We start from the raw sequence: 11,217 nt of genomic DNA on the forward strand, positions 1-11,217 counted from the left end.
ACTAAGTTACAAAGTGTGCTTAGATACTAAGAAAGTTCACTGAGGTTTGAGTCTGTGCCTTGATCTGTTGTTCTCTGATCATCAACATTGGTGGTTCTCTTTTGTATCCCCCTCTTTGCCACCAAGAGTGTACAACTGAATCGTGATGATGGTGATTTTAACTTGATGTAGGTGTTCTCCTAAAAGTGAGAGGGCCTGGGCAGCTAGAGCTGGAAAGGTTTAGTTTTCTTTAAATGCGTCAAGTTACCAGCATCGTCAAAATCTTTACCTGAGTGTCCATTGATGGATGCATGGATAAAAAAGAAGAAAATTTTCCCATTTCTGACAACATGGATGGACCTTGAGGGTATTATGCTAAGTGAAATAAGTCAAACAGAGAAAGACAAGATCTCACTTGTATGTGGAATCTAAAAAAACAAAGCAAAAAACTCCAACTCATAGATGCAGAGAACAGATTGGTGGTTGCCAGAGGTGGTGGTGGTGGTGGTGGTGGTGGAAATGGGTGAAGGGGATCGAAAGGTACAAGCTTCCAGTTATAAACCAAAATAAATCCGGGGATATAACGTACAGCATGGTGACTCTAGTTAAAAATACTGTATTACATATTTGAAAGTTGCTAAAAAAAAAAAAGTTGCTAAGAGAGGACATCTTAAAAGTTCTCATCACAAGAAAAAAATATTTGTAACTAAGTGTGGTGATGGCTGTTAACTAGACTTGTGGTGGTGATCATTTCACGATATATACAAATATCAAATCATTATGTTGTACACCTGAAACTAATATGTTATATGTTAAGTATTTCTCAATTAAAAAAAATCTGGTTGGTGCACAAACTGTGACTATAAAATAGTAGGGAAGCGTTCATAAGCCATATGCAAACGTGTGCCTGATTCTAGCCACACCTTAAAAGATGCTGGAGTTTCTGAAGTAAACTCATAAGAGTCATGGAATACTGATTGTTACAGTTACAGATGGGAGGGCCCATAAAAACCATCTAGTCCAACCTATTTCATTTGGAGATTACAGAGATTCAGGCTAAGGGAAGTGAAATGGCTTGCCCAAGGACACAGAGGGAATCAAGAGCAAGCCAGAAAGAGTTGCACAAGGTGATATGAACTGTTCTGCGGAGTTCATGCCCTGTTGCCTATGCCTTGCCGACAAACTTGAGAAGATCAACTGCTCACCAGCTGGCGCTGCAGAGAAGCTACAGGTAGCTGAAGGCTGCCCTCACAGTAGAGGCCAAAGACTGTCGTCATGAGACTGCCAGGGTTGTTCTTAGCTTCTGGAATCGCTAGACAGGCAAGCCCCTATCAGAACTCATGCCAGGGAGTACATGTAGGTTGTGCTGGTAGCCAGGAGTGTGCTCTGAAGCAGATGAGAGAAAAAGGACCCCTGTTCAAAGGTGCAGAACCAGTTCACTGATAACTTCTTGATGTTCTGCTTTCAGATTATTTCACAAGAACCATTTATGACAGGCGGAGCACTGGTTTGAAGAATACCAGAGGCAAGCGTGGTAGAAATCAGCGTTTATAACTAGGATTCTGGAACACCTAGAGGCCATGATGCAGTTCTGACTTGGGTGAAGACTGCTCAGTGGACGAATAGAATCTGAAAAAGAAAAGTGCCTGATATGGTTTTTAGTGACAAATTAATTGTGTCCCTTTATCAGTGCTAGAGAGACCACTTGATCACCTTTCTTTCCAAACCACGTGGTTTATTACAAAGTTCTTTTAATTTTCAGAACACAGAGATGAGATAAGGCATCACTGGAATTTTGAAGCGTAAACAGACATGAGGTTTGCCCTCTGAAAGTAAGAAAACTAGAAAGGACCACACGTAATGGGTGAGATTAGCTATCTAGAGAAGTAACTCACAAGACTGTCTACGTGGGTTTGATTGGGGAGAACAGAGATCACCCGGTATCTAACCAAGGTGACCAGGCTATGAGTCTCAGGGAGGTGCTCCCATGACAACAGAGCAATGGAACCACTTTGGAAAAGCCCCAAAGCAACATAAATGATTCGAATCAACTATGAACGTCAAAGTCTAATGAGTTGTCTAGGGGAAGAGGTGTTAACTGAAGGCAGATGGTCAGCATGGCACCTAGATGAAATGGAATCTAAAGACTAAGAATTTGGCTGTGATTATCGGCACTGGACAAACAAGACACAAGTTTTTGTCCCTTGAGAAGTGTCCTCTGCTACATGGGGGTGTTTGCTCACTGGCTTTACCATGGCCTTTGTCAGCTATCTTCCATGATCAGTCTTCTTGCTCTGACTGCATGTCCACCAAGGAAATTTCTGATAAATAATTCAACTTGTAAGAACCAGAAGAAAACATAGGGAATAATGTTAAGATTTTAGGGTAGGGAAAAACTTCTGAAGCAATATACGAAAAAAGCATAAGTTATACACAAAAAGACTGCTTCTGGATGACAAATGAGATAATGTTAAAAGACAAATAGTGGACTAGAATAATATATTATAAGATAGGAAAAGGATTATTACCCAAAATGTATAAAATATGTAAATTTGTAAAAATATGTTTAAAAATGCTATCAAGCTAAAAAAAAAAAAAGATGAAACCACTCAATAAGAAACTGGACAAAAAAATGAACAAGCAACTCATAGTAAACCACAGGGAACCAAATGATTAATGAATACATGAGATGGTGCTCATAAGTTCAGCAGTAACCAGGGAAATTCAAAATAAAATGCCAGTGGGATTTAATTTCACTTTCATAAGTTTGGAGAAATTAAAAACTCTAATACTATTTGTTGTGCAGAATGTGGGGAAGCAAACCAACATGGCTGCTAGGGTGTGACTAGGTATAATCATATGGGAAGGCCCATATCCTGTAAATCAGCAATCCTGCCTCCAGGTGTATACTTTAGAGAACCTCTTGTATGTGTGTGCAAGAAGAGAATGGATAAAATATACTATAGCCATACTATAGAACACTATATAGCAATTGAAAGAAAGAAGCTAGGTAGGTCTGTGTAAATCTACATAAATCGTTCTCAAAAAAGTGTTTTTTCTTTCAGCTTTGTTTATGTATAATTGAGAAAATGATAAGATATTAAAAAGAAAAGAATCAGGATAGGGTGATAAATGTAAGAAGATAATCTACATGGTGGACCGAAGTATTTCAGTCACTGAAAAAGCATATTCCTTTCCTATTAAAAATTAATAAATCTGGGGATGAATATGTATTTTATCTTAATTTTGGTTAGGACATGTCAGACTATAGAGTCTGCTAAGCACTTAAAAAATTGAGTTTCTGTACCTGAAAGCTAAGAATCATATTCTGCAATATGGTGACGCCCACCCCCTCCCCCCAACCAAGTATTTTCATCTGATGGCTAAATGGACACCCTCTAGGGCATGGAGAGACAGTTCATTCTCTATGAAGACCACATCTCTTGACACTGATGCCCTTGGTGTTAGTTTATCTCAAGCCCAATAGATTTCATCAGAAATAGCTTCCACATCAGCCAGCATCCTAGTGATGCCCCACTGGGAGCTTCCAGACTCCTACAAGTCAGCCAGGTAGTGAGATAAGCATTCTAGTGCCTTTCAATACTTCTGAAGCCTGTAGGCCATCAAGCTGCTCAAGCTATTTAAAACGTTCAGCGGGTTTTGCTTTTGACTTGAATTATTTAAAATAATATCAGTAACAATAAGAACCTCAAGTTGATCAGAAACTCTAATTGGCAATAATATATTATTATATTTAACAGAAGAAGAAAGTTAAGAATTAACTTATCCAGGTGGCTAGGGATCCCTCTTATCCCCTCCCACCCCACCCCCCCACTCCTCCCAAATAGTCTCTAAGGGAGAAAAACAATAAAAGAAGTCTTTGGTGATGGCTTTTGGCTCTCATCAACTGCCACACTGAATTCTCCTCCTTAGACAACACTATGTCTAATGTCTTAGAAATAGAAAAAGAGTGTGCCCTCGGGGAAAATAAAAGAAAGAAAGAGGGCTTCCCTGGTGGCGCAGTGGTTGAGAGTCCGCCTGCCGGTGCGGGGGATGCGGGTTCGTGCCCTGGTCCGGGAGGATCCCACGTGCCGCGGAGTGGCTGGGCGCGTGGCCCGTGGCCGCTGGGCCTGCGCGTCCGGAGCCTGTGCTCTGCGGCGGGGGAGGCCACGGCAGTGGGAGGCCCCCGTACCCCCAAAAAAAAGAAAGAAAGGAGGGAGACGACACTTGCTGAGGTGCCTGCTGTGTGCCATATAATATGCCGTTTGCTTCTGTATACACTGTCTTATTTAATTTCAATATCAACTCTGCTAAAAAAGTATTATTATCTGAGGCCCAGAGAGTAAAGTGATTCGACTGAAGCCACTCAGCTGCCAAGGGGCAGAGCTGGGGTCTTAAATGAAGTCTGCTTGACTTCACAGGTGAAAGACTTTCTGTCATTGTCTGTTACCTTTAAAAGACAGTGGAACACGACTCCAGACCAAAGTTACCTTTTGCAAAGCAAGGGTTGTGTTTATTGTTTCTCCAAATCCAGAAAAATGGCTTCAAAGTTCATTGGCCTTTCATCCCTTTTTTCCTCCACTTTGAGCAAAGGGCACTATCCTAGATGGAAAGGAAGAAAATGCTTATCCTTTTCTTTCTCCTGCTGTTCACCTCCCAACTTTGAATGAGATAACAGCTTTTCAAAAGACACAGTACGATAGAAGGACCTACACACAAGAGTAAAACAGCAAAAGATAAACATAAAAGGAGGAAGAAAAACGGTTAATGGGATCGGTAAATCCTGAGGGAAGCAAATTTTCTCAGAGCTTCCTGGTAGCCAAGGCAAAGGGAGAAACATGCTGGGTTATATGGCTTCAGTGTCAAATGAGGAAAGGACTACTTGTTCATTAGGAAAGATAAACTTTTTTCTTTGTAGTTACTCTTAGTTCTGGAAGGGAATTTATCATGTGAGTTATCCTGAAAGGGATATTCAATGACATAAGGGAAAATACTAGAGAATAGTTTTATTTAAAAAAAAAAAACAAACTAAGATAATTTTTTTGTCCACTACAGATGTCCAGAGGTGAATTTTTATGTTCTTAGTTGTTTATTCAATATGGCACAAAAATTTTTGATAGGTTGATCATAGGAAGTCTTCCCTTGAAGATCTTCAATAGTTTCCTTCGATGATACCACTCAGAATATTTCTCCCAGAAGTTTTTTAGTGTCGGTCTCTTTATTCTTTCCCTGCCGCATTTTAGACTGAAAATCCTTGAAGAAGGACCATGCTGGCTTCTTGTGCTTTGTATAAACACACACACACACACACACACACACTATACAGCATATAAAGGATCTTTCCATGGGGGCTAGGTGTTTATGATGTTTTATACTTAAAAATAAATCTACTATCAATATCTACTTGGGAAACATAGCAGTCACGCCAGACATCTGAGTTTAATTCATTAAACCATATCTTTTACATCTGACCTATGACCCACTGATGTATTTGTTTTTCTCCTTGTTAAAGCTCCTAACAAGCCAGACTGAACCATTCACAAGTCTTTCTCTCTTTCTGCTTTATTTCTTGTTGCACATGCCAGAAATCAAAACTTTCTACAGACTGCAATGGATAATTTTGGACTTGAATAATCCATTTCTTCTTTCCCATCTTTATTAGAATCATAACAATTTTTAGTTATTTTCCAACTTTCTCCTATTCATAACAGTTTTTCAGTTGCATTTCTACGCATCCTTTCTTTGATTCTGCATCCATAGATTTTGTGTACCTCTGGCATTATACAGGTATATAACTTTTTAAAAATTTTGCATGTGGATTAAGCTTCACTGAAGTTTGAGGCAGACCAAGGGGGAGATTATATTGTAACAGCACAATACATTTACAGCTGATTTCTAATAAATTCTGTATGATTGTTATGAAAGCAACTGATTCAAACACATTATAGAGGAGTAAAATTATAGAAAAATTAATTTTCCATTATAGAAAAATAACTTTCATGGAAAATACAAAAAGATATTTTTAAAAAATGACACAAAAATTGCTAGTTTTCCTAAAGTTGACATTTTAGGAATTTTTCTTACGGTACTTTTCAGAAGGATTCTCCAAGGACTCCAGATGGGTTTGGGGTGAAAGTGCAGGACTCTCTCCAGCAGTATTGCTTGCAAAGCTATGTACCTTGACCTTGCACGTGACTGGAATTGCTCTGTGGGTTGTGTCTAACTCTCTGGGCTGCAGGCAGCTAGCTGCCTTTATGCACGCCACTAAGGTGAGTTCAGAACCAAGTTATCACATCAGGGTGGTCTTGGTTATAGGAAAGAGCCTCAGCTGTTAGTTAACAGGCTGTGAAGAAACCATTTATTTGGGCAAAACATAGTACGTTCAAACGTGGCACTTTGCTTTCAGCTCTAAGTTCCTTTTCTTCCCTCTAAATACTCTCTTATTTCCCCACCCCCTTGCCTAAGAACTTTTATTTAAAGCTGTTGGGCTTTCCCTTTCTACATATCTATCCAGACAATTTTTTTTTTTTTTTTTAGTGGTACACACTTTTAACATAAGTAGAACACTGACAGTAGAGTTGTATTCCCGGTGGGCAGAATTCCTTTTGCATCGTTTCCTCACGACCCCCTAACTTTGGTGGTCTCTTTTTTCTGGCTCATAGCTCTCAAGCTCCTCGTCTCCCTTGGAGGCCTGGTGTTAGCCTGAAGTTGGAGATTTCTGGCAAAAGGTGGTTTGCAGCATGTACTCTTCTCAAAGCCCAGCTGCTAGGGGGTGGAGATCAAGCTGTGAAGACCCTGCTTTGTTGGTGTTCTTTGCCTGGCTTGCAGAATTGTCAAGTGGGGACGGGGGAGAGGGAAACCATTTTTTTTTTCAGGATGCTTGTGCATATCAAATGCAACTTCCTAGAGGCTCCTTCTATGCTGTTTCTGCATTTCAAAGAGGGTTTATTTATGCCATTAGTTAAGTCATCACATTTAAGGCAAAGAGGCTTTTTACAGGTGTGGAACTCTTTAGAAAGGACTTTCTATACGTTCCCCTGTGTTGAGCTGACAAGAAGTTCCCACATGCGTTGCTGTGCTAATTCAAAAGATGCTTTGTTGCTCTAAGCAGAAAAGCAAACACTTCAGGAAGAGAAGTTTTCGCAGAATATTGCAGATCTGGCGTGAGTGAATGTAACTAGGATTTTTCTTCCCTTAGCAGATTCATCTTGGCAATCACAGTTATAACTATTACCATTTAGTGACACTAAGCTTGTTTGGTGCCATTGTGAGAAGTCTCCGAGTTATCCCTATGCCTCCAAGTCTCCCATTTCTTCACAATGCATTCTACACACTACAGCTAAAGTGATCTTTCTAACAAAAATCATGTCATGTTACTCCTTCCTCCCCACTTAAAATCCTTCAAGGATCCACAGAAGGCGATGCTACCTTTTCAGTATAGCAGAGAAATCCTTCAGGCCCTAGTCCCTGCCATCCTGCCCAAATCTACTCTCCCACAATCAGTATGCTTTCTAAGAGCAATAGAGAAACAGCATGTATAAGCACTAGTTATTAAGTACCAAGCTTGGAGCTAAATGCTTTGTGTGCACTTTGACCCTCTTAATGACTCCAAAAATTAGATGTCCCTATTTTACAGAGAAAACAGGGGCTTAGAGAGGTTAAGTAGCTTGTGGGAAGTCATCAGCTTGTGAGTGGTGGAGGGTAGAGTCCCTTCCAGGTGGTTTGTCATCACGGTCTGTGAGTTTAACAAGTGTACTATACTGTCTCTCCTGCTGAATTGCTAAGTTGTTTCTGTTCCCACTTCCTGGAAAGGCTTATCCCATTTGTTCAGCTGGCTGGCTGGCTTCTCCACTGTAACATGGCTCAGTTGCTAACTCCTCTGGAAGCCGTCCCAGGCTCCCCAAGGCAGAGTTGGGAAATGATGCCTCTACAGCCATAGCACGAAATTAGTGTGTGCAGTCGAACCCTTATTAAATTGTATTGGGTCCATTTACATCTCTATGTCTCTGACTAGACTGTGAGCTTTTTGAGGGCAAGGAATTTTGTCTTTGCATCCCCAATGTCTACTTCAGTGCCTAGTGCGTGACTAGTTGGTGTGCCATAAACTCTTGTCAAACAGAATGAATGTATAGGAGTTGGGGGAGTAAGATGCATGTTGGATTTGCTTATTCTCAATCACCCTTTAAAGTCTATTCTCTGGTGCACAAGTTCCCTGTCAAAAGGTTTCTACATCCCTCAGGGTCCTTGAAGATTTTAATGGACTCCTTGAGATATTTTCAATATTTCAAAAATGCTAACAGAAACCATTTATTAACCTAAGTCCCTACAGGCTAAATAAAATGTCAAGTTTCTTTGCTTTTGGCTAAAATCATATCAACTTGATGTGATAACAGAGATTTTCTCCTAATGATCAGAAACTTTGGCAGGAAAGTCTTATGTGTGATTAATAAAACAATAAGAAAATAAGTTATCTGTACCTAAAATGCTGCTTGTTTAGTGGAAGAAATTTCTCAAAAGTTGGAATCATAAGCGGGAAAACTCTAATAGAAGTGATTCTTTATGGTGATTCCTTGTGATCCTTGTGATCCTTTACAAATATGGGGAAGTCTCTGCCTTAGTTAATGGACTCATGTAGACCACAATCTTCTTACCCGCACAGAATCCCCTTTTTCAGAAAGCTGAGGAAATTATCTTATGTTTGTGCAAATAAGGCTTTTTTATTGAACATTTTTTAAACCTCTCCGTTGACCATTGAATGTTAGTTTCTTTAACAGCCATCCATTGACCATCAGATGTAATATACAGTTGAAGTTATGTTCTTTTCAAAAATTTTGTCATTACTGTTTTCCAAAAGGAAGGAGAGAGAGAGAGCTCTGATATCTGCAGCACTGAATTCTGTTCCATTTGAAGTGCAGCCATCATCTATCTCCTTGCTCTAGTTCATCCTCCACAGAGAAGCTGGAGTTTTCAATTCAAAAGCCAGATTGGATCCTATGCGTCCTCTGATTAGAAATCTTTGAAGGCTCCTTATTGCTGACATTTTCAGCTCCAAATTCCTTGATGTGATATTCTAGGCCCTTGACAATTCATCTTAAAGGCTAACTTTTCAGTTTCATTTGCCACAAGAGCCACTGAGGTTCTTTTCTGTCCGACCACCTTGGATGCCCTCTTTTCTCCAACATGGTATATGACCTTTCATGCCTAGAGTGTTTCGTGTTCATGTTCAGTTCCCACTCATTCTCTAAAACTCTGTTCAAATGTCATCACTTCTGGGTGTGTATATCATTCTTATGTTATAGCATATATCACCTTTTGATTTGTACTATGATTATCTCTTTTTCTGTCTGCCTCTTCCATTTTTGTGAACTCTTTGAGGGCAAGAGTCAGGTTTTATTTATATTTGGATCCCTAGGGCCAATAGCTTCCAACCAACTGGGAAGACCATAAAACTTACCGGTCAATTTGGGACACTTTTGAGGGTGTAAGGGGCACTGTTAATAATTATGTTGGGGCCATAGTTATAAGCCAGATTTGCCTGGGCAATACAGGATGTGCTGTTACCCTACCAATCACCCCAAGCCTTTCAGCGTCCCTGCCTTCACCTACTTTCCCGTTTTATCTTTGCCCGATCTCCTTCCCTGCCACCACCCAAGATAGATGCTTCGCACTACCATCACCAAACTGTCTTGTGTTCCATGATGGTCTCTGCTATCACTATGCCTCTGCCACGTCCACCTGGAAGATTCCTCTTCACCTTTCAGGGTTCTCTTGTGGACTAGGAGAATTGGACTAAGAGCTCATTCTGGGACACTTGCCCGCAATAAGCATGGCAATACTACTTTGTATTACACCAGTTCGCTTCTTCATTGCTTTGTGCAGCTAGGTTGGAACTTTGTGAGGCAAAGGTTACATCTTATTCATCTCTGTTTTCCAGTCAGTCTGTACTACTTTAATAAATGTCAATTGAATTAAGCATAACGTTGGAACTGCCGTAGTTTTTAGGTGGCAAATCCATTAAATCTTTTGGAACATCCCCTTTACTATTTTTTTTTTGTGTGTGTGTGTGTGTGGTACGCGGGCCTCTCACCGTTGTGGCCTCTCCCGTTGCGGAGCACAGGCTCCGGACGCGCAGACTCAGCGGCCATGGCTCACGGGCCCAGCCGCTCTGCGGCATGTGGGATCTTCCCGGACCGGGGCACGAACCCGTGTCCCCTGCATCGGCAGGCGGACTCTCAACCACTGTGCCACCAGGGAAGCCCCCCCTTTACTATTTACTTAACATATGTTTCTGGGACTGAAATTGTTTTTACATTTTAATAAATGTTACATTACTGTTTGTTGAAATTTATACATCTGATACTAAATAACGAATTATGGTTTTTATTTGAAATGTAACTGATTTTTGGTTCTTTTGTACCATTTTTTAAAATAACCCTTGGACCTGTAATCCTCTAACTAGCATTCTGGCTTTAAAAAAATTTTGAGGGGATGTCCAGGATCGATTTTTCTGAACAGTGTCAATTCCACATGAAATATCTTGGGAATTTGGGGGAAAATTCTGTGTTCATATGTGACTGAATTAGAAAACAAAATTTCTCTTTACCTCATAATATCAGCCAGCCTTCCTAAATCCTGAGCACTTGAGTAACTGAATTTCATAAAGAATGCTTGAAGTAAGGAAAATCGGAGAAACCAGTGTCCCATGTGAAGCACTGATGAATCACATCCATACATCCTTTTCCTGGGAAAAGACACCCAAATCATCTACTCTCCTCCTCTTCTCTCACTTCAGTCCATGGCCAGGAAGTGACACCCTTGGTATAGAGATGTGTTACCAGGCTAAGAAAAAGAGTATTTAGAGAGTGGTTGATGGCTTGTCCCATTTTGTCCTCATGGCCTGTGGTTTCTCTCAACCTATGGGAACAAGAAGAATTACTGAAATTAGTCACAATCTTTGAGCACCTAGCATTGTGTTTGTCATACTCTGACCTGCCCACAAATATTGAATGAAAAAGGAACGAAAACATACTTGGCAATTTTTGTCATGAATTACATCTGGTTGAGGTTTTTGGAGTTCACAAATCTTGGCCAAAAGATGAGGAGAGTAGGAGAGAGAAGAAAAACTGAGTCAGGATAATACATCCAAAAAGAATGAATATTGACTCTAAAAGAAATTTCCAGAACTTTAGTTTGTAATTGCTTTAATACAGTGCCTTAGATTCTTCAAGATGTTGCTTC

Source organism: Globicephala melas, chromosome 14 (assembly GCF_963455315.2).
Source record: "Globicephala melas chromosome 14, mGloMel1.2, whole genome shotgun sequence".
Classification (NCBI taxonomy): Eukaryota; Metazoa; Chordata; class Mammalia; order Artiodactyla; family Delphinidae; genus Globicephala; species Globicephala melas.